The sequence below is a fragment of the Equus przewalskii genome, chromosome 1 (assembly GCF_037783145.1).
Source record: "Equus przewalskii isolate Varuska chromosome 1, EquPr2, whole genome shotgun sequence".
Lineage (NCBI taxonomy): Eukaryota > Metazoa > Chordata > Mammalia > Perissodactyla > Equidae > Equus > Equus przewalskii.
The window spans coordinates 170867533-170891447 of NC_091831.1; the positions used below are offsets into that span (position 1 = coordinate 170867533).

A 23915-nucleotide genomic window follows, 5' to 3' on the forward strand; every position below is an offset into this window, starting at 1 on the left:
CCAAATGCAGCACAGATCTATTTCTTCATCAGCCTTTCCTTAACCTGGAAAACAGCGACGTGCTCTGAGCAGCTTGGCAGGAGAGCAAAGCACGTTCTTTTTCACCTTTTATAAACAGTGTACAAAAGTGGATTATAATTTTCCCTTAAACACGCAGACATAACTAGAACTTCACCAGAAATAAACCAATGTGTGCTTTAGATGCAGCAAATTTCCTCTGGAAGTGGGAGGAAAACTAGCATTTGCCAAAGACCTAGGATTAAGTCAGGCACTTGCCAGGGTTTTGCACACAAAATCTCATTTTGTGCTCATACTGTCATGCCCGCCTGACGGCTGGGGAAACAAAGTTGCTTGAGGACATCCAGCTAGCTCGTGGCAGGGGGAGAAGCAAACCCAGATGTTTCTGGCTCCGCGTGCCTTTTCTTTGGTGGAGCTAGCCTGATCTGTGTTCAGTCACTCTGCCACGATTTTCCCTGGCACTTTCTGGGACCGCGCTCCACAGTGAGGTTCATTTTCAGTGATTTCTGATTGTATTTTGCAATTTGCCTGTTGCTTGCAATATGCCATCTGTTGTTATGAAATTGCCCCAAACTGGGATAAGAGAGGTTTAAAAAAAAAAGTAAAAAAGGACTTTTTTGTAGGGGCTGAAGGGTGGGAGAAGAGGGTTGGGCACGGGCAGTGAAGGGAGACTTTTATTTTTCACTCTGTACGCTTCTGTAATGTGTGCATATTTTATGATTAGACCACATTCATGCATTACTTTTTTTTAATAGAAAAGGAAAAAAGAAACCTTCCAAGCAATCATGAAGAAACAACATAGAAAGAGCCACAATGCACTATACATTCTATTTTTATGATACATTTATAGTAATTTGAAGATAAAGACCTCTTTTGAGAGAAGAAAAAAAGAGGACCAAAGTTTCATTATATGGCCATTTTCTTCTCTTCATCCCTCACACCCTACACACAGAAACACAAACAAAAGCCTCTTATTGTTTCCCCCGATGGAACAACGATGACTAAGTGAATAAATCATCCAGTCACCAAAACTTCATTCCCAGTCACTTGACACCATTTAGGGAATACTATGTTGGAAATGTGCAGCTGTTCAGATCCCCACCAGCACCACCCCTTGAGATGAGAGGACCGGAGGAACAGGAAAGAAGTCGTCAACCCTACCGTCTCTAAATGAACCAGGGAGGCTTCATGCAAACGGTAATACAGTTAATCTGAGGGTGAAAAGGTGAAAATGCGCTTCCCCTTTTCTTCTCCATAACTCCAGCACGGATTATTTTCGTAATAAATGGAAGGAAATAAGTTGAAAAATTTTACGGTTAAATTTGCAACTAGAGCCTGTTAAATTCGTTCACGGTCCTGTAAACAACTCTAAAGTAAGCTTTGTACCAGTAAACTGAAATTCTCTGGGGTTAATTTTTAGACACGAAAAGGGTTTGATAATCTCCCCCAATGATTCAGGATCTGCTGAGAAGAGTTACCACAGAGACTAGTGACAATAGGAGCAGTCACGACACTTCCCCCTCCTCTGTTGCTCACACTGCTTAGGAACCTTATTAAAGCGGGTGCATTGTGCAAGCTCTGTTTATTCTAGTTATTCTGGCAAAATTCCCTCGTTAGGTGGCAAGAGCATCTCAAACCTCTTTTCAATCTTCAGCAGTCTGCACCCTGCTTTCCCTCGCTCTCGCCACCTGAATAATCAGGAAAGCTTACAGATTCTTCACTGCCTCCTGGGTGTGGCAAATTTTCTGTCTACAATACACGTAGACGTACATATGCATATGTGTGTGTGTGTCCATATGTCTTGTCTTAAGAAACTAAGGCCAATATAGCAGATTTTCGTTTTTCCTGCCTTTCTGGTTTTCTCTGATGCTTTTAAAATCATTGGTTACTGGCTGATAGACTTGTTCTTTATAACTTTTAAATGTAATCCTTCATATAAGATTTAGTTAACAAACTGAGTGGATTTGCTGCCATCCTTATGACTGTGTTAGGTTCACCTATTTGATATTTTTACTTCATTCTCTTGGTTCTTCAGACTTCTTGGTGAATATGCTTTTTAAGGGAGTTTCTTAATTCATCAATTTAGGTTGCCGCTTGTTTTTAATAGTACAGAAATTTATTATTTTACATAACAAGAAGTCCAGAGGTGGGGCAGTTTTGGAGTTGGTTAATTCAGTGGCTCAATGTTGTCAAGGACACAGATTCTTTCCACTTGTTCCCTGGCCATCCCCACTGAATTGGCTTTTGTCTCCCAGCTTGTCCCTTCACGGTCTCCTTGGCAACTTCTCTTCCTGATGATTATTCTTGGATTCTTTCTCTGGTTGCCTTACCTTAAGGAGATCTGAGGTCTGCGGCTTTGCACTTCCGGCCTGGCCTCCACCCTGCCCCTCAGAAGGTTACCTGATCTGACTCCAGCTGGTGTACATAGCTCCGGGTCCCAGTGGCCCTCTGCTGGCCTGGTCTTGACAATTAATTTGCATCTGGAATTAAAAACCATAAGCAGCTCAGGGTTGAGCGTCATTATTCTTCCCCATTAGCCGTGCCCCCCACTCCTTCCTTGCCTCCTAGGAACCCCACTCCCCTGGTTCCTCCGGGCCCCCGGCATGCCCTGCTGCTTCTCCTCTGGCTTGGAAGTCTCCCAAGGTTCAGACTGGCCCTTCTTACAGAACGGTCCCTCCCCTGGGAATGTCACCCATTCTGCGGCTTCCTCTCTCACCTCTCTGTAGGTGACATTCTATACCTTACCAAGGGAGAGATTCAGGTTCCCATCTCCAATCACCACCTCTTGGTCTTGTCACCTGGATATTCTGTCATGACTTTGACTTGAATGTGCCCCAAGCTGAATGCCCCATCCCCTCCCTGCCCACACCTGTTATTGTGTAGATGCTGTTAACATTTTTGTGGGGTTTTTTTTTCTGCTTTTTCTCCCCAAACCCCCTCTATACACAGTTGCATATCTTAGTTGCCGGTCCTTCTAGCTGTGGGATGTGTAACGCTGCCTCAACGTGGCCTGACAAGCTGTGCCATGTCCGCGCCCAGGATCTGAACCCTGGGCCGCCGCATCGGACTGCACACGAACTTAACCACTCGGCCACGGAGCCAGCCCCAACATTTGTTATTCTACTTAAATATGGTTTAAAGCTAAGAACTGAAACTGAAACATAGTGGGATCATGTTCAGCACACGCCATCTTTTTCTTAAGCATGCGAATCAAAAGTGAAGATGAAAAATTGCTGGGGCCTACCATTTAATTGTGAGGAAATAAAAATTAAGAGGAAAACAAAAGATCTAAGTCCAAAGGCAGAAGAGCTGAATTTCAGTGACTGGATAAAACATAACAATTAAATGCAACGTCTGATTTTTTTCCTTTTTTTCTTTTGAAATCTGGATTAAAAAAAATTACAAAAAGATATTTTTGGAACAAGTGGAAATATTTGAATATGGACTGTACATTAATAATACTGGCACATTAATGCTAAATTTTCCGAGTGAGATACTTATTCTATGTTATGTGGGAGGTATGTCCTTGTTCTTAGGAAATACATGCTAAAGTTATTTAGGGATGAAGTGTCACAGTGTCTATAATTAACTCTTAAATGGTACAGCAAAAAAATAAAAACCAAAAAAACAGAAAGAGAGGAAGCAAATGCAGTGAAACTCAGTTGATAAATCTAAGTGAACAGCACATGGTGTTCATTGTACTACTTTCAAGTTTTCTGTATGTTTGTAATTTTTCAAAATAAAAAGTTGGGGAAAAGCCATGACAGGTGGAGAAAATCACTCTTCATATCCAAGGAGTGTGTGTGTGCATGTGGGTGTGTGTGGGCGGGGGGGAGTGGGTGTTAGTATAGTGGGTAGTATGGTGTAAATTTATATTTAGAAATCTAAACGGTGCTTAGGAATGCTGCTTCCTGAAGGCTTGCGTTATGTCGATTCCCTCCCTGAAGGCCTCACCACTTGGCAGAGGGCCCTGTTCGCTGGACACGTGCTCCGTGAAAGAAGTGGGCCTCACGTCTCACTGCCGTAGCCCTGTTCGAATACAGGCCTGGCATGCTTGGGATTGCCTCTCGGATTGGGTCGCCACAAGAAGTGGGAAGTAACGAATTGATCCTGCCTGTTGTCAGGCCCTGCTCTAGGCTTTCGCATACATCATCTCCTTCCAGTTGCACAGCCTCCTGGTGAGGTAGGAGTGTCATTCCCAGCGTACAAATGAGAAAACGAAGCTCACGAGGGAGTAAGTTTTAGCCCCAGAGTCATAAAGCTGGGTAAGTGGTGGAGCTGAGATTCAAACAGGTCTTTCCACTAGAGAAAATCGAACAACTGTTACAAAATTGGTCTCCCTGACTCCACGCCGCCCTGACTGGAACACGATGCACAAATCTTGGATTTGCAAACTATCAACCTGGTTGTGGAGCCAACGTGCTGATTTGCGGTGGAGAAGCCGAGGTCACGTAAGTCCATGCCCACCGAGTTGAGGGGTAGGTAGATTCCAAGCGGACCGCTATGTTGTTGACACCCGTCAAGTCAAACGGCTCGGCGACGTTATTTCCTGCTCGCCATCACGGTATTAAGGGCTCCGAGGGGCTCGGCTGCAGCAGCTGCGCTTCTGTACAGGAATCCATTCAGTGCTTGCTTCTCACCTCCCTTTAAGACGGCAACGACAGGGTTTTGTTCTCACTTTTTAGAAAGTGACTGAGGAATTAATTTCCTGAATTTCAATGATCTTGCTGCCTACGGCTGATCCTCCAGCTCCAGTCGTCCTTCACTTTTTCAACGTTCTGGCTGTTGCTTTAAACTCACTTTTTTCTTTTGGAAAATATAATTGAAACTAGATATGGTTTTTATTTTTATTTTTTCTTTCCCAAGGAAAGGTTTTTTTTAAATTTTATAAGTTACATTTTTATCAGATCGAAATCTATAACAAGAGCTGCTACTTATTGATGTGGCAGAAACTGTGCTGACGTGATTTATGCGTATTATATCATCTGCTTCTCGCAACAACCTTGTGGGTAGGTTTTCTTCTGAGCCATAGGCGAGGTTCAGTGACTTGCCCAGGTCACTCAGGTACTATGCAGTGTAGGTTAAGCTGGGACTGGAATTCAGATCTAGCTAACACCAAAGTCCATGTTCATAATTACAGCTGCCTCGTAATTATAGAAACATATGTGTTTATTGTAAAAATATTTGGAAAATACACAAAGTCTGAAGAATAAATAAATTGCCCTGAAATCCTGTCTACCGAAGTAAATCACCAGTAATATGTCTTCAACCTTTTACTCTGCATATATATCTTTTGCATGTATATATAATATACATATTTGCATATAATATTAAGTGGAAAGCAGGAAACAAAATCATATTGAATAACTCCACTTTTTTAAAATATGTGGAAATGATAAATAAATAGAACTTTTACTCCACATTCATGTTGTGTTTTTTTTTCTTGGTGAGGAAAATTGTCCCTGAGCTAACATCTGTGCCAATCTTCCTCTATTTTGTATGTGGGACGCTGCCACAGCATGGCTTGATGAGCAGTGTATAAGTCCGCACCTGGGATCCAAACCCATGAACCCCAGGCCGCCTAAGCGGAATGTGCAAACTCAACCACTACACTACCAGGCCAGCCCTGACACATTCATGTGATTTTTAATCTAATATTACATAATGGATGTTTTCCAATATTATTAAATATTATTCAGAAACATGATTTCTTAATGGCTACATATTTCATCATATAAATTTCCTATAATTTAACCTTTACGTCAATTTTTTTTCTATCATAAAATTGTGGTGAACATCTACATAAATTTTTCTTGTATTCTTATGAATGACCAAATATATGTTGAGTTCCTGCTATGTGTCAGCTACTGTGCTAGGCATAAGAGAGATGGTAGTGAGCAAAAGAGGCACAGCCCCATCCCCCGGGGTGTTAGCAATCTAGTAGGGGAGGTTTAATCCACATTAATCCACTGATTACAACAAAAATTGTCTTGATTACTATGGCTTTGTAGTTTGGAATCAGGGAGTGTGATGCCTCTGGCTTTGTTCTTTTTTCTCAGGAATCCTTTGGTTATTTGGGGTCTTTTGTTGTTCCATATAAATTTTAGGATTCTTTGTTCTATTTCTGTGAAAAATGTTGTTGGAACTTTGACAGGGATTGCATTGAATCTATAGATTGCTTTAGGAGATATGGACATTTTAACTATGTTAATTCTTCCAATCCATGCACATGGAGTATCTTTCCATTTCTTTGTGTCTTCTTCAATTTCTTTCAGCAATGCTTTATAGTTTTCAGTGTACAGGTCTTTCACCTCTTGGTTAAATTTATTCCTAGGTATCTTATTCTTTTTGCTGAGGAAGCCTGGCCCTGAGCTAACATCATGCCCATCTTCCTCTACTTTATATGTGGGACGCCTACCACAGCATGGCGTGCCAAGCAGTGCCATGTCCACACCCGGGATCTGAACCAGTGAACCCAGCGGAACGTGCGAACTTAACTGCTGCACCACCGGGCCAGCGACTGGGATTGTATTTTTAATTTCTCTTTCTGCTACTTCGTTGTTAGTGTATAGAGACACAACTGACTTTTGTGTTGATTTTGTACCCTGCAACTTGACTGTATTTATTTATTATTTCTAAAAGTTTTTTGTGGATTCTTTAGGGTTTTCTATATGTAAAATCATATCATCTGCAAATAGTGACAGTTTCACTTCTTCCTTTCCAATTTGGATCCCTTTTATTTCTTTTTCTTTATTCTTTGTCTTGCCTGATTGCCATGGCTAGGACTTCCAAACCTATGTTAAATAAGAGTGGTGAAAGTGGGTATCCTTGTCTAGTTCCTGTTCTTAGAGGGACAGCTTTCAGTTTTTCTCCATTGAGCATGATATTAGCTGTGGGTTTGCCATATATGGCCTTTATTATGTTTAGGTGCTTTCCTTCTATACCCATTTTATTCAGAATTTTTATTATAAAAGGGTGCTGTATCCTGTCAAATGCTTTCTTTGAATCTATTGAGAGGATCATGTGATTTTTATTCTTCATTTTGTTAATGTTGTGTATCACATTGATTGATTTGTGGATGTTGAACCATCCCTGCATCCCTGGAATAAATACCACTTGATCGTGGTATATGATCCTTTTAAGGTATTGCTGTATTCAGTTTGCCAATGTTTTGTTGAGGATTTTTGTATCTATGTTCTTCAGCAATGTGGCCTGTAATCTTCCTTCTTTGTGTTGTCCTTGTCTGGTTTTGGTATCAGTAGAATGTTGGCCTCATAGAATGAGTTAGGAAGATTTCTGTCTTCTTCAATATTTTGGAATACTTTGAGACAGACAGATATTAAATATTCTTTAAATGTTTGGTAGAATTCACCAGGGAAGCCATCTGGTCCTGGACTTTTGTTTTGGGGCAAGTTTTGATGACTGTTTTGATCTCCTTACTGGTGATTGGTCTATTGAAATTCTCTATTTCTTCTTGATTCCATTTTGGAAGGTTGTATGATTCTACGAATTTATCCATTTCTTCTAGCTTATCCAATTTGTTGGTGTATAGCTTTTCATAGTATTCTCTTATAATCTTTTGTATGTCTGAGGTGTCTGTTGTAATTTCTCCTCTTTCATTTCTGATTTTATTTATTTGAGCCTTCTCTTTTTTTCTTGGTGAGTCTAGCTAAAGGTTTGTCAATTTTGTTTATCTTTCCAAAGAACCAGCTCATAGTTTCATTGATTTTTTTTTTCTATTTTTTTTAGTCTCTATTTCATTTATTTCTGTTCTGATTTTTTATTATTTTCTGCCTTCTACTGATTTTGTGCTTTGCTTTTTTTGCGGTTCCTTTAGGTACACTGTTAGATTGTTTATTTGAGATTTTTCTTGTTTGTTGAGGTAGGCCTGTATTGCTATAAACTTCCTTCTTAGAACCAATTTTGTTGTATCCCATAAATTTTGGCATGTTGTATTTTCATTTTCATTTGTCTCCAGCTGTTTTTTGATTTCTCCTTTGATTTCTTCGTTGACCCAATCATTGTTCAGTAGAACAAAAATTTTCAATACATACAATGATGAAAAGGGAAGGCACATGTTGCTGACAGCACACACCACCAGGGAGACCTGCCCTAGTCTGGGGGATTATTGGAAGATCTCTCCCAGGAAGTAATATTGGGCTTGAGATCTGACTGAGAAGTAGGAGCTAGCTGAGCAAGGAGGCTGGACAAGAGCATTCTAGGCAGCGGGAACAGTGAATGCAAAGGCTCTGTGGCAGGAAGCAGCACAGGGCATTTGAGGAACAGTCAGTGTAGCTGGAGTAGCTGGAGAAAGCAAGAGGGTATAGCAGCTAGAGAGGTGGGGGTGGTAGTGAGAGGGTGGGGGTTGGGCCCTGCAGGCCTCATTGAATATCTTGATCTTTATCCTAAAATGAAAAGAGATCAAAGGAGCGTAAAAAGGATGAGCTCCGAGCGTGGGAAAGATTCTTCTGCCTGCAGTGTTGGGGACAGGCTGGAGATGGGGCAAGACTGTGAGGATCATGGACAGTAATCCCGGGGAGAGACAGTAGGAGCCTGGGCCCGGGGCATGGGAAGGTGTGAACAAATCTGAGACACTTTAGAAGCTAAGATTTGGAGGGCTGGTGATGGAGTGGTCCAGGAGGGTTAGGGTTAGGGAGAAGGAGGGGTCAGGATGCTGCCTGGTTTCTGACTTGCAGAACTGGAGGCACAGTCTCCACATCAGGAATTCTGGGAAGGAAGTAAGTTTGGGGAGGGGCTACAATCATGAGGCTGGCTTAGGAAATCTTTCTTTTCTTTTGTAAAGAACTAATTTTTACAATCTCGGTTTAACTGAAAATTAAAGAGTTGTTTAATTAAAGGAGTTGTTTAATTTTCACATACTTCTGAATTTCCTCAGTTTCTTTCCGGTAATAATTTCTAATTTCACTCCATCGTGATCAGAGAACATACTTTGTTTCAATCCACTGATTCAAACTAGAAAAGCAGACAATTCCTTGTTTATTTTGTTTTCCGTTTAATCTTCCAGGACTTGGCATGGCACGTGGTGGCAGTAAATACAAGGACGAAAGTGTCAGCTGGCAGATTAGTTTTCTGGTCAGAGGGGAAACACAACTGTGTAATGCGAGGGATCAGACTGGTCATCTGACTGCACTGATCAACCTTGGCCTCACTATCTCCTGGGCGATGAGATGCTACATGCACCTGAGTTGATGCAGCATGAAGCACACGGCATCACCTATGAATTATTTTTACCAAAAAGGTTTAACTCTAATCTAACCAACGTTTTAGGTCTAACTACCAGCCTGCAGGAAATGAGGGAGAAGGGAAATGACATCACAAGGAAACCATCAGACAAATCTGGAAGGTGGGACATTCCACAGGACATACTGACTTTCTTCGAGTCAACGGCATTTAAAAAAAGAAAGGTGTGTTGGAGGCTCTTCTAGATTACGAGAGACTTATGAAGAATAAAACCAAATGCAATGTGTAGACTTTGTTGGACCATGATTTGAACACACCAGCTGTAAAAAGACATATTGGGGAAATGTTAATATAGGTTAAGTATCAGATTATATTAAGAAGTTGTTGATTTTGTTAGGTGTGATAATGCTCTCTCTCTGACACACAGACAGGACTCAGTGACACACTCAGGCCCAGTGAGACTGAGGCAGCAGACCCGGGTGTCCGCAAACCAAGAGCAGTCATAACCTCCCTGGATTTATCTCAGCAGTGAGGACAAAACCTCTTCTAGAGGGATATTTCCACGTAAGAAGTGGCTGCTGAGGGTCTGATGTCCAAAAATTATGGGTGGCAGGCCTGGAATTCATAAAAATCTGAGTAAGTCCAACAGCTTCTTGGGAAGCGTGTGGATTTCACTGGAGTAAAATTGTTCTGGAGCCCCTAGGGACCCAATATTAGGATTGATTCTTCTAAATAAATCAATAAAAGTAGGCTCATGTGCTGTCCTAGCTTTCACCTGTTCTATGTCACTGTTCAGGAAAAAACTGACCCTTCCTGTTGGCATTTTTGGTAAAACTTCAGCTTTGGTCAGTTCTCTTTCACAGCTCCCTCCTCGTGTCCACACAGGAAATGTGGGGATGAGAAAAAGCCTGTGTGAATAATGGGATTTCCTATTTGGCTTTGGAATAGACTTGTTTGTGTATCATATGGAGTGAAGTTCCGGCTACCTTAAAAAAAACAACCAGTTTTGATGGTTTGGATTTTGTTTTCTGTTAATTTAACTATTCATAGACTCCATCTTGCTCTTCTTAATTATCAGCATAATAAAATCAACCAGAAACTGGACAGCTGGATCGCCACAGTTTGGATGGCCACCTACCTAGTTGCACCGACCTTGGTCCATGAATGCTGCAGGAAGTAAGGTCCATGAATCTTTATTTACATCTCACTTCTCTTATCTTGATGCAGAACTTGCAGCCCCAGATCCTACATAACATTTCTAAGTTTTGGGGAAAAGAGGAGAGAAGGGAATTTACATTTATTGAGTAGCTGTTATTAGCCAGTCATTATACTATTTCACCTGTGTTCACTCATTTAATTGGGGATGAATATAAAATAGTAGTTAAGAGAACTGGCTCTAAAAATGAAATCAGAGAAAGAGAGAGAAGGGGGCAGGAAGAAGCAGGCATGTGAAATGTTAACAACTATTGAATCTATACGGAGGGTATACAGGTACTCTGTACTATTCTTTCAACTTTTAAATTTTTCACAATTAAAAAAAAAGAATCTCATCAAATAGTTAACCATAGTTATCATATGACCTAGCATATGCCTGATAGATACATAACCAAGAGAAATGAAAACTTAGATCCACACACAAAAACTTGTACACAAATGTTCAAAGCCCGATTATTGATGACAGCCAAAAACCGGAAACAACTCAAAAGTCCATCCACTGATGAATGGTAAGCAAAAGTGGTCTATCCATGCAATGGAGTATTGTTTGGTAATAAAAAGGAATGAAGTTCTGATATATGCAACAATATGGATAAAATTTGAAAGTATTATGGTAAGCAAAAGAAGCCTATCACCAAAACCAGATATTTTATGATTCTATTTATATAAAATGTCCAGATTAGGCAAATCTATAGAAAAACAAAGTAGATTAGTGGCTGCCTAGGGCTGGGAGCAGGAGGTTGATAGTAGATTGGTTGTTAATAGGTATGGCTTTCTTTTAGGGGGGATAAAAGTGTTCTAAAGTTAGATTGTGGTGATGGTTGCATAACTGCGAATATACCAAAAATCACTGTATTGTACACTTTAAATGGGTGAATTTATATGATGGGGATTATATCTCAATAAAGCTGTTTAAGAGAAAGAAAAGATAAAAGAATGACAAGTCTGGAGTCAAGACTGCCTGGGTTTGAATCCTGTCTCTACCACTTTGTCATGTAACCTTGGGCAAGTTACTCAACCTCTAAACCACGGTTCCTAATCTGTACGTAGAGGAGGAGTAGCACCACTGCCAGCCTTGTTTGGGGAGATAATCCATGAGATAATCTACGTGGAGTGCCCATAGTGAAAGCTCAATAAATGTTAGCTAGAGGTTGGTCTATTCCAATTTTTCAGATGAGGACTCCGAGGCCTACAAAGGTTAACATTCGGCCCAAGGTCATGCCCCGAGTAGAAAGTAGGAGCAGACATTCTGATGACACAAGACTGCAAGAGCCACGCTTTTCTACCATGGAATTTTGCCTGCCAGAGTAGATGTGTCTTTTGTGGTACAATATGCATTTATAGAAGGTGCTTTAAGAATGAAGTAACCGCATGTGAGAAATCAATATGCTAAAAAATTACACTTCTAATTTTGACACAGCCTTTTATAGAAAAGAGATATTATTTAATATTCTCCAAAGCTTCTGTAGCTTGATCTTCTGACATAAAGAGAACCAATAAGATCACAATTTGTCTTTGTGAGAAACAAGTAGACTTTCCCTCTATTCATGTGGTATTTCTGCATGGCCCTGGGCTATTGTAACAGCCAGGTTCATGGAATTAATAATGTATTATCTAAGTACAGCACTGAACACTTTCCAACTTGTGTTATGGCTATTGACATGCATTTCTTCCCTTCTCTTCTCAGTCAAGCTCCTTTAGGGCAGTTAAGGATGCTAAACATAGAATGTGTTTGCTAAATTATTTTTGAATGAATGAATGAACAAATACATGCAAGTCACACACTTCAACTATTACTGGCTCTAACATGGCAATAGATTTTCCTACAGGTGATATACTTCATGCTAAGGACCAGATGGAAAATAAGATTTACAGCTGAAGAGTTAAGGTCTTCCTCATCCCAGAGTTGGGCAAAAAGTCATAATAACCCTCACTGATTAAGCTATAAATTCAACCACCACTTATTTCCAAAAAGCACTGCAAGCCCCCATTTAGTCACCTCCCCCTCTACCTCACTCCTCAAACCATACACACCTTCACAGCTGGGATTTTCCTGTTTCCTCCTTAAATCTGTTAAACAATGCGTGATTAAGGTTAACAATCTAGGGTAGGATGCCCTTGAGCTGCAGGAGAGGTATGCGCTGTGAAACGCCTTCCAGCTGCCATGGGAAATAAGTCTGACTAAATACTTAAATACAGAAGTCTAGCCTGCTACACCCAACTGGACCCGAGTTCCACACATCCCCAGAGGGAAATTACATCCCTGGCACTCAGTGCTGTGTCTGGCACAGACAAGCATTCAGTTAATGTCTGCTGCACGAAGGACTGAAATTGTCCACTTTTCTTTGGCTCGTATACATATTGCCCACATTTTATACTAAAATTCTCATTTTTCCAGGTACAGATTTGAGTTCCACTGTGTGGGCTGGGGCAAGGCTTTAGATGAGAAAATAAGAGGGATGTTTGAAAATCAGTACAATTAGAGAAAGAGGAAAGTGAAAGGATTTATGAAAAACCAGAGTTCCTTTTTTGCTAACATATCATCTTAGGGTTTGACATCTATGCAGGTCAATTCAGTTTTCTTTATTCTGTGGCCATGGTAAGGTCCCAAACCTATCTAGCCTTTTGTTAATGTATGCCCTTGAAGAGGGGAGGGCAGGCAAAGCAAGAGGCAAATCCACTACCAACTTTGAGAAAACAAAAACAGAAACTCAAAGCACAGGTCCTACTAGGTAAAAGTCAGTAATGCTATCTTTGAAAACAGAGGGCAATGCTTTAATGCACTCAAAGACTGTGAGGATTATGAGCCTCCCCGATAATCCCAACTACAGGCAAAATAAATATCCAGAGATTAAATAAGGCAGGATATTCTACTGTAAAATCTGGAAACACAGGACGGCTCAGATCCTCCACAGTTCAAGTGAAAGTTCATTTGTTCAGCAATATTTTAATTTAAATACTTTCTATGCCAGGAACTATTTTAGGTGCTGGAGATCCAAACTAGGGGCTGAAAAGAATGTGAAGCACGAAGAACATTAGGAGATATTCAGAGGAGAAAGTTGCAAGAAATAATATTGGTAGAAACCTTCTCTCAATTCTATAAGGCCCCGTAGAGTACTGGCTAATCTCTCTAATCCTTGTCAGGTAAGCTTCTTGAAAGAATAGTCTACACTTCTGCCGCTGTACAGGATTAAGAATAAACATTTAGAAACATTTGACATGGTCATGACATCCAACACTGTCATTAGTGGACGTGTCTTGTTGAGCAGAGTATAGACCAGTTTGTCATCCAACTCTCAAGGTACCTGGCATCTGGCGCAGGCACCATACTAGTCATGATAGCAAGACTGTTGTCAGTCCACAATAGATTGGAAATTACTGACACTGTGTTCCACCACACACATTTGAAAAGCCCTGGTCTATACCACACTGTCTCCAGTTCATCTCTTGTTTAGTCTTCAAGCCATTTCAATCTGGGATCTGCTCTCCCCACTCTGCTGGAAACGCCATAGGAAAGGTCACTGACCGTCTTATGGTCAAGTTCAGTGGATTCTTTTTTTGTCCTCATCATCTGTGACATCTCTGCAGCACTTGACACCCTTTTCTTCCATAATATCACAGAAGTTGTATTCTCTTACCTCTCTGACAGCTTCTTTCTGTCTTCTTTCCAGGCTTCTCTTCTCCTGCCTACTCCTTGGCCTGTTTCTCTTCTCACGCTATGCTCACACATATTATTGCTGGGCGATTGTATTGATGTTCCATGGCTTCAACTACATAGTGCTGAGTTCTAAATTTCTACTTCCAAGGTTATAAACTTGATAGCATGCTAATGTGCTTAGAATACTTACAAAAGAAATCAGTTTTAAGTTAAAAAACAAAATAAAACAATTTTTTCATTTACAATTTTTTCAAAATTATACATTATTTAGCCCCAGAAATCATTTTTATTCCAAATGAAATCTTATGTGGAATTACAATATATAAAACAAAGTAAAAGCAGTTTCTTTGAAATGGCTGTCAGCCCTATCTGGTCTTTTACTTCCTAGGGTTTCTCACATCATTGCTAAACCACAGGGTTTCTTAACCTGGGGTCTTTGGACCCCCAAGGGAGCCATAGAAAAAATTCAGGGGATCTATGAAAAATTACATCTTTAACTAGCTACTACTTGAAATCTATCAGTTCCTTTAATTATGCATAAAGGTCATAAACCACAGTAGTGTTAGAGTATCTATGGGTTAGTCACGAATTGAAATCACAGACACGTTCAAGTCATGTTACATTGTTACAGAATCTCAAAGTATCATTTACATCCATCACTACATATTCTGGTAGTTATTACACTGTCACTAGATATTGTTATATGATGTGTTAATAAGAAGCATTTACATTAAGGTATCACAACTTTTGCTTGATATATAATACGTACAGTATTAATTTTAAAACGTTATTCTGAGAAGGGATTCTCCGGCTTTACCAGACTGCCAAAGGGATCTATGGCACAAGAAAAGGTCAAGAACCCCTGTGGAAACTCCGGGCTTCATGACAATTACCCATGTGGAGCACAGAGCTCCCCAAGTAAGGGCTTTTCTTTGGCCCTAGTCCATCTCCAAAGTGATGTAACGCAAGTGCTGATAAAAAGGCCCTTTTTGTTCTTGATGTGAAGGAGATATACTCAGGGAAGAAAGAGACTGTTGGAACCCCATTTCAAATGATAATTCTATATTTGAAGGAAAAATGTTGGTTTTTAAAAAATATTTTTCTCTAATTGCTGTTTAAAAACTTTTAGGAAATCTTTTCTCTTTTGATCCTTCTTTTTTCTTGCATTCCCGCAGTGCTTATTCAATTACTTATTACTGAATACTTACTAGTTCACAGGTCTATTTTGTCTCTCCACTGGATTATAAAAGTGCCCTTGAGAGGTTCATTTCTCAGGATGGCCAAAATACAGTAGTGTTCTACAAATAGATACTCAATAAATGCTTCCTCATGAGTGTAAGGCCTTTCAGGAAAGCGAATTTGTTTACCATAAAAGTAATATTAAAACCAATATGGTTAAGTATTTTTATTACAAGGTGGTGAAAAAGAGGAATCTTTGATTCTGGATAGTACTTGTGAAACGAATTAAGACATTATGTTTATAAATAGCTTTTATTTACTAGTAAGGATAAAAAAAATCTTCTTTAATAGAAAGTGATCTTTCAGATGACCTGAAAATTCCATTTTCTATCACAGGCAGAGCAGGCCAGGCTTTCTCTAATGAGCAGATAAGGTGATGAAGAACATTGCTAAATTCTTTCTAAAATCTTTGATCCAGGAATTCACCCATGGCTTAGATGTGGACAGACAAGAGTTTTACAATAAAAACTCAAGCACAGAATAATAGAAAATACAACTGTGATTTTTAAAACTATAGGATATTCCACTTCAAGGATGCTATAGGTACGGTAGTTTTAAAATTTTCTTATCTATTGAAACCATTGTTATATGTAAATTACTGCAAATCAGGCTTACAAATCTAAATTCAAACAGCAGACCAATGACTTTTTAGCCAATGATTTATTTCATGCTTTCAAAATGTTACCTTCATTAAAAATGTGTTTAACATTTTTTTCTTTCCACACTTAAAAATTTCCTGTTAAGTCTTTTCTGAGCCAAACTGATGCTTAAATGATCTTAAATGTCAACATTACTAAAAATATAGTTAACATTTTCCAAATAATGATTAAAGCCTTGCACTCTTTCATTTAATTATGAAATTAATCAAGGCCTGTCAATTCTACATACCTCTCAAATACACCCACCCCAAATGCACTTGCCACTGCCTTAATTCAGGCCTCCCAACTGTCTCCAATTTCCTCACTCTCTCAAACATTCTCAAAGTCATAAAATGATGAGATTTGTGTTTCAGAAAGATCATGCCACTCCTCTGCTTAAAACCCTGCACTGGCTCCTCGTCATGCACAGGTAGCATGTTTGTTAGTACTGCATCCATGGCCTTCAATGATCTGGCTCATACCCACCTCTCCTGCACTTCTCTCATTACACTGATTCACACTAGACCAATGGGCTATAATGAATGACTGGCAGGGCCTCTGCACAGCTTCTCTTTCTCCAGGACCATCCTTTCATGCTGAGTTCTGGTGAACTCTATCATCCTTCACAACCCAGCTCAAACATAGCCTCTTCCATAAGGCCTTCTTGAAGCTCATCCAACTCCAAAATTAATCACTCCCTCTTCTAAATCTTGTAACATATCATTGTACTTGCCACATTGTATTATAATTATGTTTATATGCTTGCCTTTCCTACATCACTGTAAACTTTTTGAGACCATGAAAGGTGTTTCATGTTTGTTGAACTGAACTGAATTTGGTCTAATGATCTGAGTAATTGGGAAACAGAGATGGGATGTTTCCAGAGTGATTCACAGCGGCCAAGGTGATCATGTTTCTCCACAGCAAACATTAATCTTATGTTTCTTTAATCATGGGGATTACCAGACCCTCCTGGAATAGCACACAAAACACAAACTCCTAAATTTAGATTGACTGTTTCAGCTCAGCACAAAATATATACATTATGTTTTATCTTACATCTTTTGGCAGGGTACAAAGTAGATTAAAGGATGGTTTATTTATACTGTGCACCAGGAACTACCATCTATTGAACTTTATTATACTCATACCAGGAGAAAAGTAGAGTCCTGATATACTGGAAACTATTTCTTTCTTTTGAAAAAGAAATAATTCTTTTGCGGAACAGTAAAAATTACACAAGGAGGACCTATGATCAAATCCCAATGGAAGAAAAGTACGTGGCATGAGAAACACAGGGAAATTTGGGGGTTTCAAATATTTAAGGTAGACGGCACCAATATTCAGCAAGCATTCAGGTAGGTGTGATGCATAATTTTCAAGATCCAAATCTGCTCCTCTGGGATTAGAGCCATAACAAAGTTCCCTTTCTGGGATGAAAAATACTAAGGAATTTGCACAAGCAATATTTAACGATAAAAATCTCCCTTCTTATCAGCATATACAAAAAACTTAAAACTAGTTTTAATTACAGGAATCCTCCATTAGACATAATAGTTTAACACAAGTAATTTGCAGTATTTAAAATTAGCTCATGATTTAACTTCCTTATTTGTTCTTTTCTGATTTTTGCATAGGTTCCACACTGAATACATGTTATTTTTGAAATAAAAATTCAAGTTATTTTAAAGAGTTACCCAGAAGAATATCAACCATATTAGCTTAGCCCATTTTTTAGAGTTTTCCTCTAAGAATGTCATTAGATTGTCTTTGTTTCATCCAAGGCTCATTTTCTAGAATCTATTCATTTATTTTACATATAGCCAAGAGAAAATCTAATTGAAATAAAATATCTAGCTTAGAGAAGGAAAAACTTTTTTGTTGCAGTGGCAATGACCCTGAATGACATCTCAACTAATCCCCAAACTTTCTTCTATAGCCAGGATACAAGACAGCTATCTAATTCAGTCACCTGGTATTTCTTAAGAACTGCTATACTATGATAACTATAAAGCCTTTTTCTTTAGCAGGTACATAAAAGCAAAATCAAAATAAGCAGAGAAGTCCTGCTAAGGCAACTTCACAACAAACATAATTCTAATGCAGCAATTATTCAAAGTGGCCACAGTACTCAGTATGTGATAGTACTAAAAACTGTAAATCAACAACTTTGTTTCTCTTTACTTTCAAAAATTAGTTAAGCCTAAAAAAATCCAGGTACATTCTAAAGTCTAAATCTATTTCAAATCAGGAAAATGGCTAACATCAGTTTCATTAGCTCCTCATCCCTTTCCCCCTCATCTAAAAGACTTTTTGAAATGGAAACTATATAACATTCCTATACATTCCTTCATAACACAATTATCAAGGAGTAAGAACTAGACAGAATGTTACTCTTTTTCTCTCAATCTTTGATCCATAATTATTTCACACACAAAAGGTTTAAACATTAATTTAACCCTCACATGAAACTCCTGCACTTATTTCATGAAGTCCACATCTCCTTCATATTTTATTTCTTGTGTGGTCTACAAAGCTTTATGATTTCTAGAACAAAATACTCTGTTGCCATTTTTACATTTTATAAAACTGTGTCTAATTATGATAATTTGGGAACTGCCTTTCTTTCTATCTGGTGATTTAGTTTGCAGCTAATCAAAAAAAAGGCCCCATCAGCTCACAGGAACACATAGAAGGCTTTGGGCCATATGCCCAGGAATTTTGTGATCCACTCAGTAACTATCAACTTCCCAAAGGAAATATTTGAAATTCCAATCTTAAGAATATATAAAAAGAGAAAAAAAGTGCTACAAGAAAATAGTATACAATTAACATAAGTGCTTTTTCATTTGTGAAAAAATTACACATTTGAACAAAAATCTGTTCCAAATTTTTATGTTATGCCAAATAAACTACAAAAATGTTTAGCTGTCAGAGGTCAAGAGTAAATAAAAATTTATATAGCTAGATGAAGAGTGATCAAAGCTATTTCTAAGCAAACATGTCTAGGGGACATGTAAGAAAGATCTAATAAGCTAAAAAAAAGTCAACTGGCATTTTATATTTTTAAAGATTACTTTGCATATCAAATGCTTGTTCTCATATCCTATTACTGTTTCAACAATCTAAAAAAGTTGGATCAAGAATAAATTTTTTTTTTTGCTGAGGAAGATTTACCCTGAGCTAACATACATACCAACCTACCTCTATTTTTTTTTAGTATGTGGTCTGCCAGCACAGCACGGCCGCTAACAGAGTGGTGTAGCTCTGTGCCCAGGAACCAAACTTGGGCCACCAAAGCAGAGCACGCTGAACTTAACTACTAGGCACGGGGGCTGGCCCTAAACCTTCTTTCTTTTAATAATGGGAACAAATTCCTTTGTGTGCCTTTAATGATACAGGTACAGCCAAAGGCAAATATGACTTTAGATTGTTTATTTTTTTCCTTTTTCTCCCCAAAGCCCCTGGTACATAGTTGTATATTCTTAGTTATGGGTCCTTCTAGTTGTGGCATGTGGGATGCCGCCTCAGCATGGCCTGATGAGTGGTGCCATGTCTGCGCCCAGGATTGGAACTGGCGAAACCCTGGGCCGAGCAGTCGAGTGTGAGAACTTAACCACTTGGCCACGGGGCCTGCCACGAGCAAATATGACTTTAAATATTAATGATATTTTAGACACCTCACTGGATACAGTAATGCCTCCTCTATCTACAGCTCAGCTATCTTACATACTTTACTTACAAAAAAATAAAACCAAAACCCAGAAAGTAGACCAACGTTCTTAAAACAGCCAAAAGGAATGTTAGAAGGTTCATGTGCTCAGACATCTTGCTCTCAAACCCTCACTCCAAGTCTATTCACTTTCTTATACACCACTCTAACAAACTTGGCTTTCCAAGTCCACACGAGATGAAAAGCAACAACTAAGAGAAGCCCCTGTAGGCAAATAACACTGATGCAAAATGCAGTATCTGGGCGTTTACAAGTATGAAAGTCAAAAGGAAAGCTACACAGTTAAAAAAAAAAAAGCATAAAAAACCAGTTGACCCTTCTGAGGTTAATTACTTAAGAGCAATCATATCCTTCAGGAGCCTCTCAAGTCAGCATGCTAGCATATTACATAATTGAAATTGGCGATGACCCTGAGTCTTCAATGCAGTTGTTCCTATTTAAGTATTACATTTTGATATCAGCCCACTTCCTGATAGGGTGACCACATCTGGTTTGCTCGGGACTGTCCCAGCTTAAGCTTGTTGTCCTGGCATAATTATTACTAGCTCTCCCTTTCGCTCTCAAAAAGTCCCCTGGTTTGGAGAGTAAATTTTAGGGTCATCCTACTGAGTGCTTACTATGTACCAGGAACTATTCCCGGTGGTTTCTTTTATCCTCACAATCCTATGAGATGGGGTACAGTTATTATCCCATTTTGTAGTTGAACTAAGGCTCTGAAAGGTTAATGTGACTTTCCTAAGATCAATTATTAAGTGTTAAAGGCCTACATGTGAACAACTCAGGCAGTCTGATACCAAAGTCCTAGTACTTAACGACTCTAATACACAGCACTGTCCCTCCTTAGAAAGATGGGCAGAGGAACAAAGGGAGGGAGATAGCGAAGTTTTGGGAACAGGATTAAAAGGTATCAGCTGTCTGGAAAATGCATCTATACAATCTTTATGGTTTCCACAATCCTATAAATTTACAACACTGAAACATTTAAGAAAATCTTTTTTTTTTTTTTTTGAGGAAGATTAGCTCTGAGCTAACTTTCTGCTGAGGAAGACTGGCCCTGAGCTAACATCCATGCTCACCTTCCTCCACCTTATACGTGGGATGCCTACCACAGCATGGCTTTTCCCAAGCGGATCCAAACCGGCAAACCCTCGGCCACTGAGAAGTGGAATGTGTGCACCTAACTGCTGCGCCACCGGGCCGGCCCCTAAGAAAATCTTTTAAATGTAAAAATATTTCAGATTTTCATGTGGGGGCTTTCTTAGAAAACAAAAATTGACTGTTTTTCAAATATTCTTAAGACACTACTTTAAAATCATACTAGGGGCTGGCCCCGTGGCCAAGTTTGCACACCCCACTTCAGTGGCCTGGGGTTCACCGGTTTGGATCCTGGGGACAGACCTACCCACCGCTCATCAAGGCATGCTGTGGCCAGCATTCCACGTAGAACTAGAATGACCTATAATGAGGATATACACCTATGTACTGGGGGCTTTGGGAGGAAAAAAAAACATATTGAAAAAAATCAGACTATTCCATCTTTTTAAAAAGAAAATTAGTAACTCACTGTTTGTTACAACAGAAATGCAGAGTGAAAAGTACACTGGGCTGGAATCAGCTTTGCTACTCAATAGCTGTGATGTCCCTTAACCTCTCCAAACTTCAGTTCCTTCTGTGTGGCAGAGAAATATGGTGAGCTGGTTAAGAGGACCTAAAGAGGTCAAAGAGATTGCAAGTGCCTTGAGAACTATAAAGGACTACAGAAATTCTGGGTATTAATAATAGTCATAGATTTTCAACAACCTGGACATAAATTTATGCCAAGTATTCCAAAACAATAATATTTCTCTAACTTTATTTCCTCTTTTTTTTTTGAGGAAGATCAGTCCTGAGCTAACATCTGCTGCCAATCCTCTTTTTGCTGAGGAAGACTGGCCCTGAGCTAACATCCGTGCCCATCTTCCTCTACTTTCTATGTGGGACGCCTACCACAGCATGGCTTGATGAGCAGTGCCATGTCCACACCTAGGATCTGAACCGCCAGATCCCGGGCCACCGAAGTGGGATGTGTGAACTTAACCACTGTGCCACCGGGCCGGCCCCATCGTTTTATTTTTTACTTCAAAATTATTTGGGGAAAAAACTACTATCTGGGGGCTGGCTGGTGGCACAGCAGTTAAGTTCGCACATTCTGCTTCTTGGTGGCCCAGGGTCCGCCAGTTAGGATCCTGGGTGCAGACATGGCACTGCTTGGCAAAAGCCATGCTGTGGTAGGTGTCCCACATAAAAAGTGGAGGAAGATAGGCATGGATGTTAGCTCAGGGCTAATCTTCCTCAAAAAAAAAAAAAAAACAAAACTAGTATCTGATTGGCCACACATGAAATAGAAATCTACACTAAAAAGAGGACAAGCAAAAACACCCACTCAGAAGCTATACTTTATATTTCGTCCTGAAAAAAAATACTCCATATCAGTTAATTTGTCCTCAAACTGTAAGAATAAGTAGAATCATTTCAAAAACAGAGTTCAAAGTCTTACAATAAATCTTATTTTTAACATGGTTCTTTATTCAGAATGAATAGTTTAAATAAATTATTACATTTACGTAGCATTTCCCTATTTTCCAAAAAGCATTTCCATATTTATCTTCAGCACCAAGTATGATGGATAGATATTATTATTCCCATACTATGACTTAAGAAACTGAGGCTCAGAGATTAATTTGCTCAACTGCTTTATGAAGCGGAAGGATGAGTCCCAATTCTACATGGAAAGAAAGCAGTTCTTTGGATGCTCTAAGCAAAAGAAAAGCCTCAGATTTCTTTACTGGCTGAGATGAAAGATAGAACATCTATAAATTTGTGCTGTCTGAAAAGCAATATTCATTGGAGCCTTCCTGCCCATCTCTAGTAGCTTTAATATTCACAGAAAAATGAATATTCATGTTTGTTTTGGATCTCAAACTATTATTAAATTTGTAAGCAAAAATAGGCCCTATGAAGAGAACCAGATTATTTTTTCCCAGTGGCAAACCTAATGAAAGGTGTTCTCAATTCCTCTATGATTTACATCGCTTGAGACCATTCCTTAACAAGGAAACACTTTCAAAATAATTTTCTCCCAAATCTCATATGCTAGATTCTATCAATTAGCTGCTACAAAGGATTTATGTATCAGAGAAACTCAAACCTCTTACTAGCTTTGATCTCATCTACCTAATCTTCCAACCTACTAAAAAGGCCCATTAAATACACAATGCTGGCTGTATTATTTAGATAATGATGGAACACAACAGCTGACAGCCAGTTTGGGACAAATGCCAACTGTTCGCATTTGTTTGAAAATGTTAAAATTGGTACAACACTCAGTTTTCAAAGGATATTGATATCTCTAAATGAGAAAGTATATCAACTAAAATCCTAAAAAAGTCGAAAGATAATGGTGCCTCTCTGATACGCAATGTCAGTTTTAAAAATTTTAATGTTCCGAAGTATAAGTAAACACATCTCAACAGCTTTATATATTTTCATATATTTTATTCTTTTAAACACTTATAATTTTGCAAGCTAGCAGTAAAATACTGTCCTCAATATTTTACTAATTAGCACCGTATACCTTTTAAAGCTAACTGGAACATTGTTTCATTGTAAATGATTGTAAAATAAAATGATCATTTCAAATGCCAAGTTAGTCTCAAGTAACATGTGAACCATTAATTTTATCAGTTTTTGGCTTTACGCACAGATGTATTTCAAAGATAAACTTATTATTAGTATCAGTTCTGTCAATCTAACGAATCAAAGTACCACAGTCTAAAGCAAAATTTAATCTCTGAAATTATTATATAAAGAGGCACATAAGAGAGTTGAGAAATCAGATATAAAAACAAAAGCTACTACATAACTTAGAGTCCCTTATTTTTTTTGGAAGAATGAGGAACTAATGAAAAATTCCACGGTACAAGTATCAGTTACACATATGGTTTAGTATATGTCAGTATTCTCATGCTTTACTTATGAGTTTAGCCTTACCAAAAAGCCATCAAAATGTCCAGGATAACTCACAGGGACAGCTGGAAGCCTGAAATAAAATTGCTCAGTGCAAAAGACCCCAAGCCATTCATATAATTTTGAATGGAAGCCTAGACATTTAACTCCTATTTTTGTTTTCATCTGAAAAATCTTTTGAAATACGGAAAATATCTAATTATATTCA

General features: G+C 38.9%; 1 long non-coding RNA gene across 1 annotated transcript; it reads left to right on the forward strand.

Annotated features, from left to right (window-relative positions):
- Window positions 1-1079: 1079 nt before the first annotated feature.
- LOC139078063 (uncharacterized) lies at window positions 1080-11368 on the forward strand. Its single transcript, XR_011530795.1, has 2 exons — window positions 1080-1215; window positions 9044-11368. It is a non-coding gene; the product is annotated as an uncharacterized lncRNA (long non-coding RNA).
- Window positions 11369-23915: the final 12547 nt, after the last annotated feature.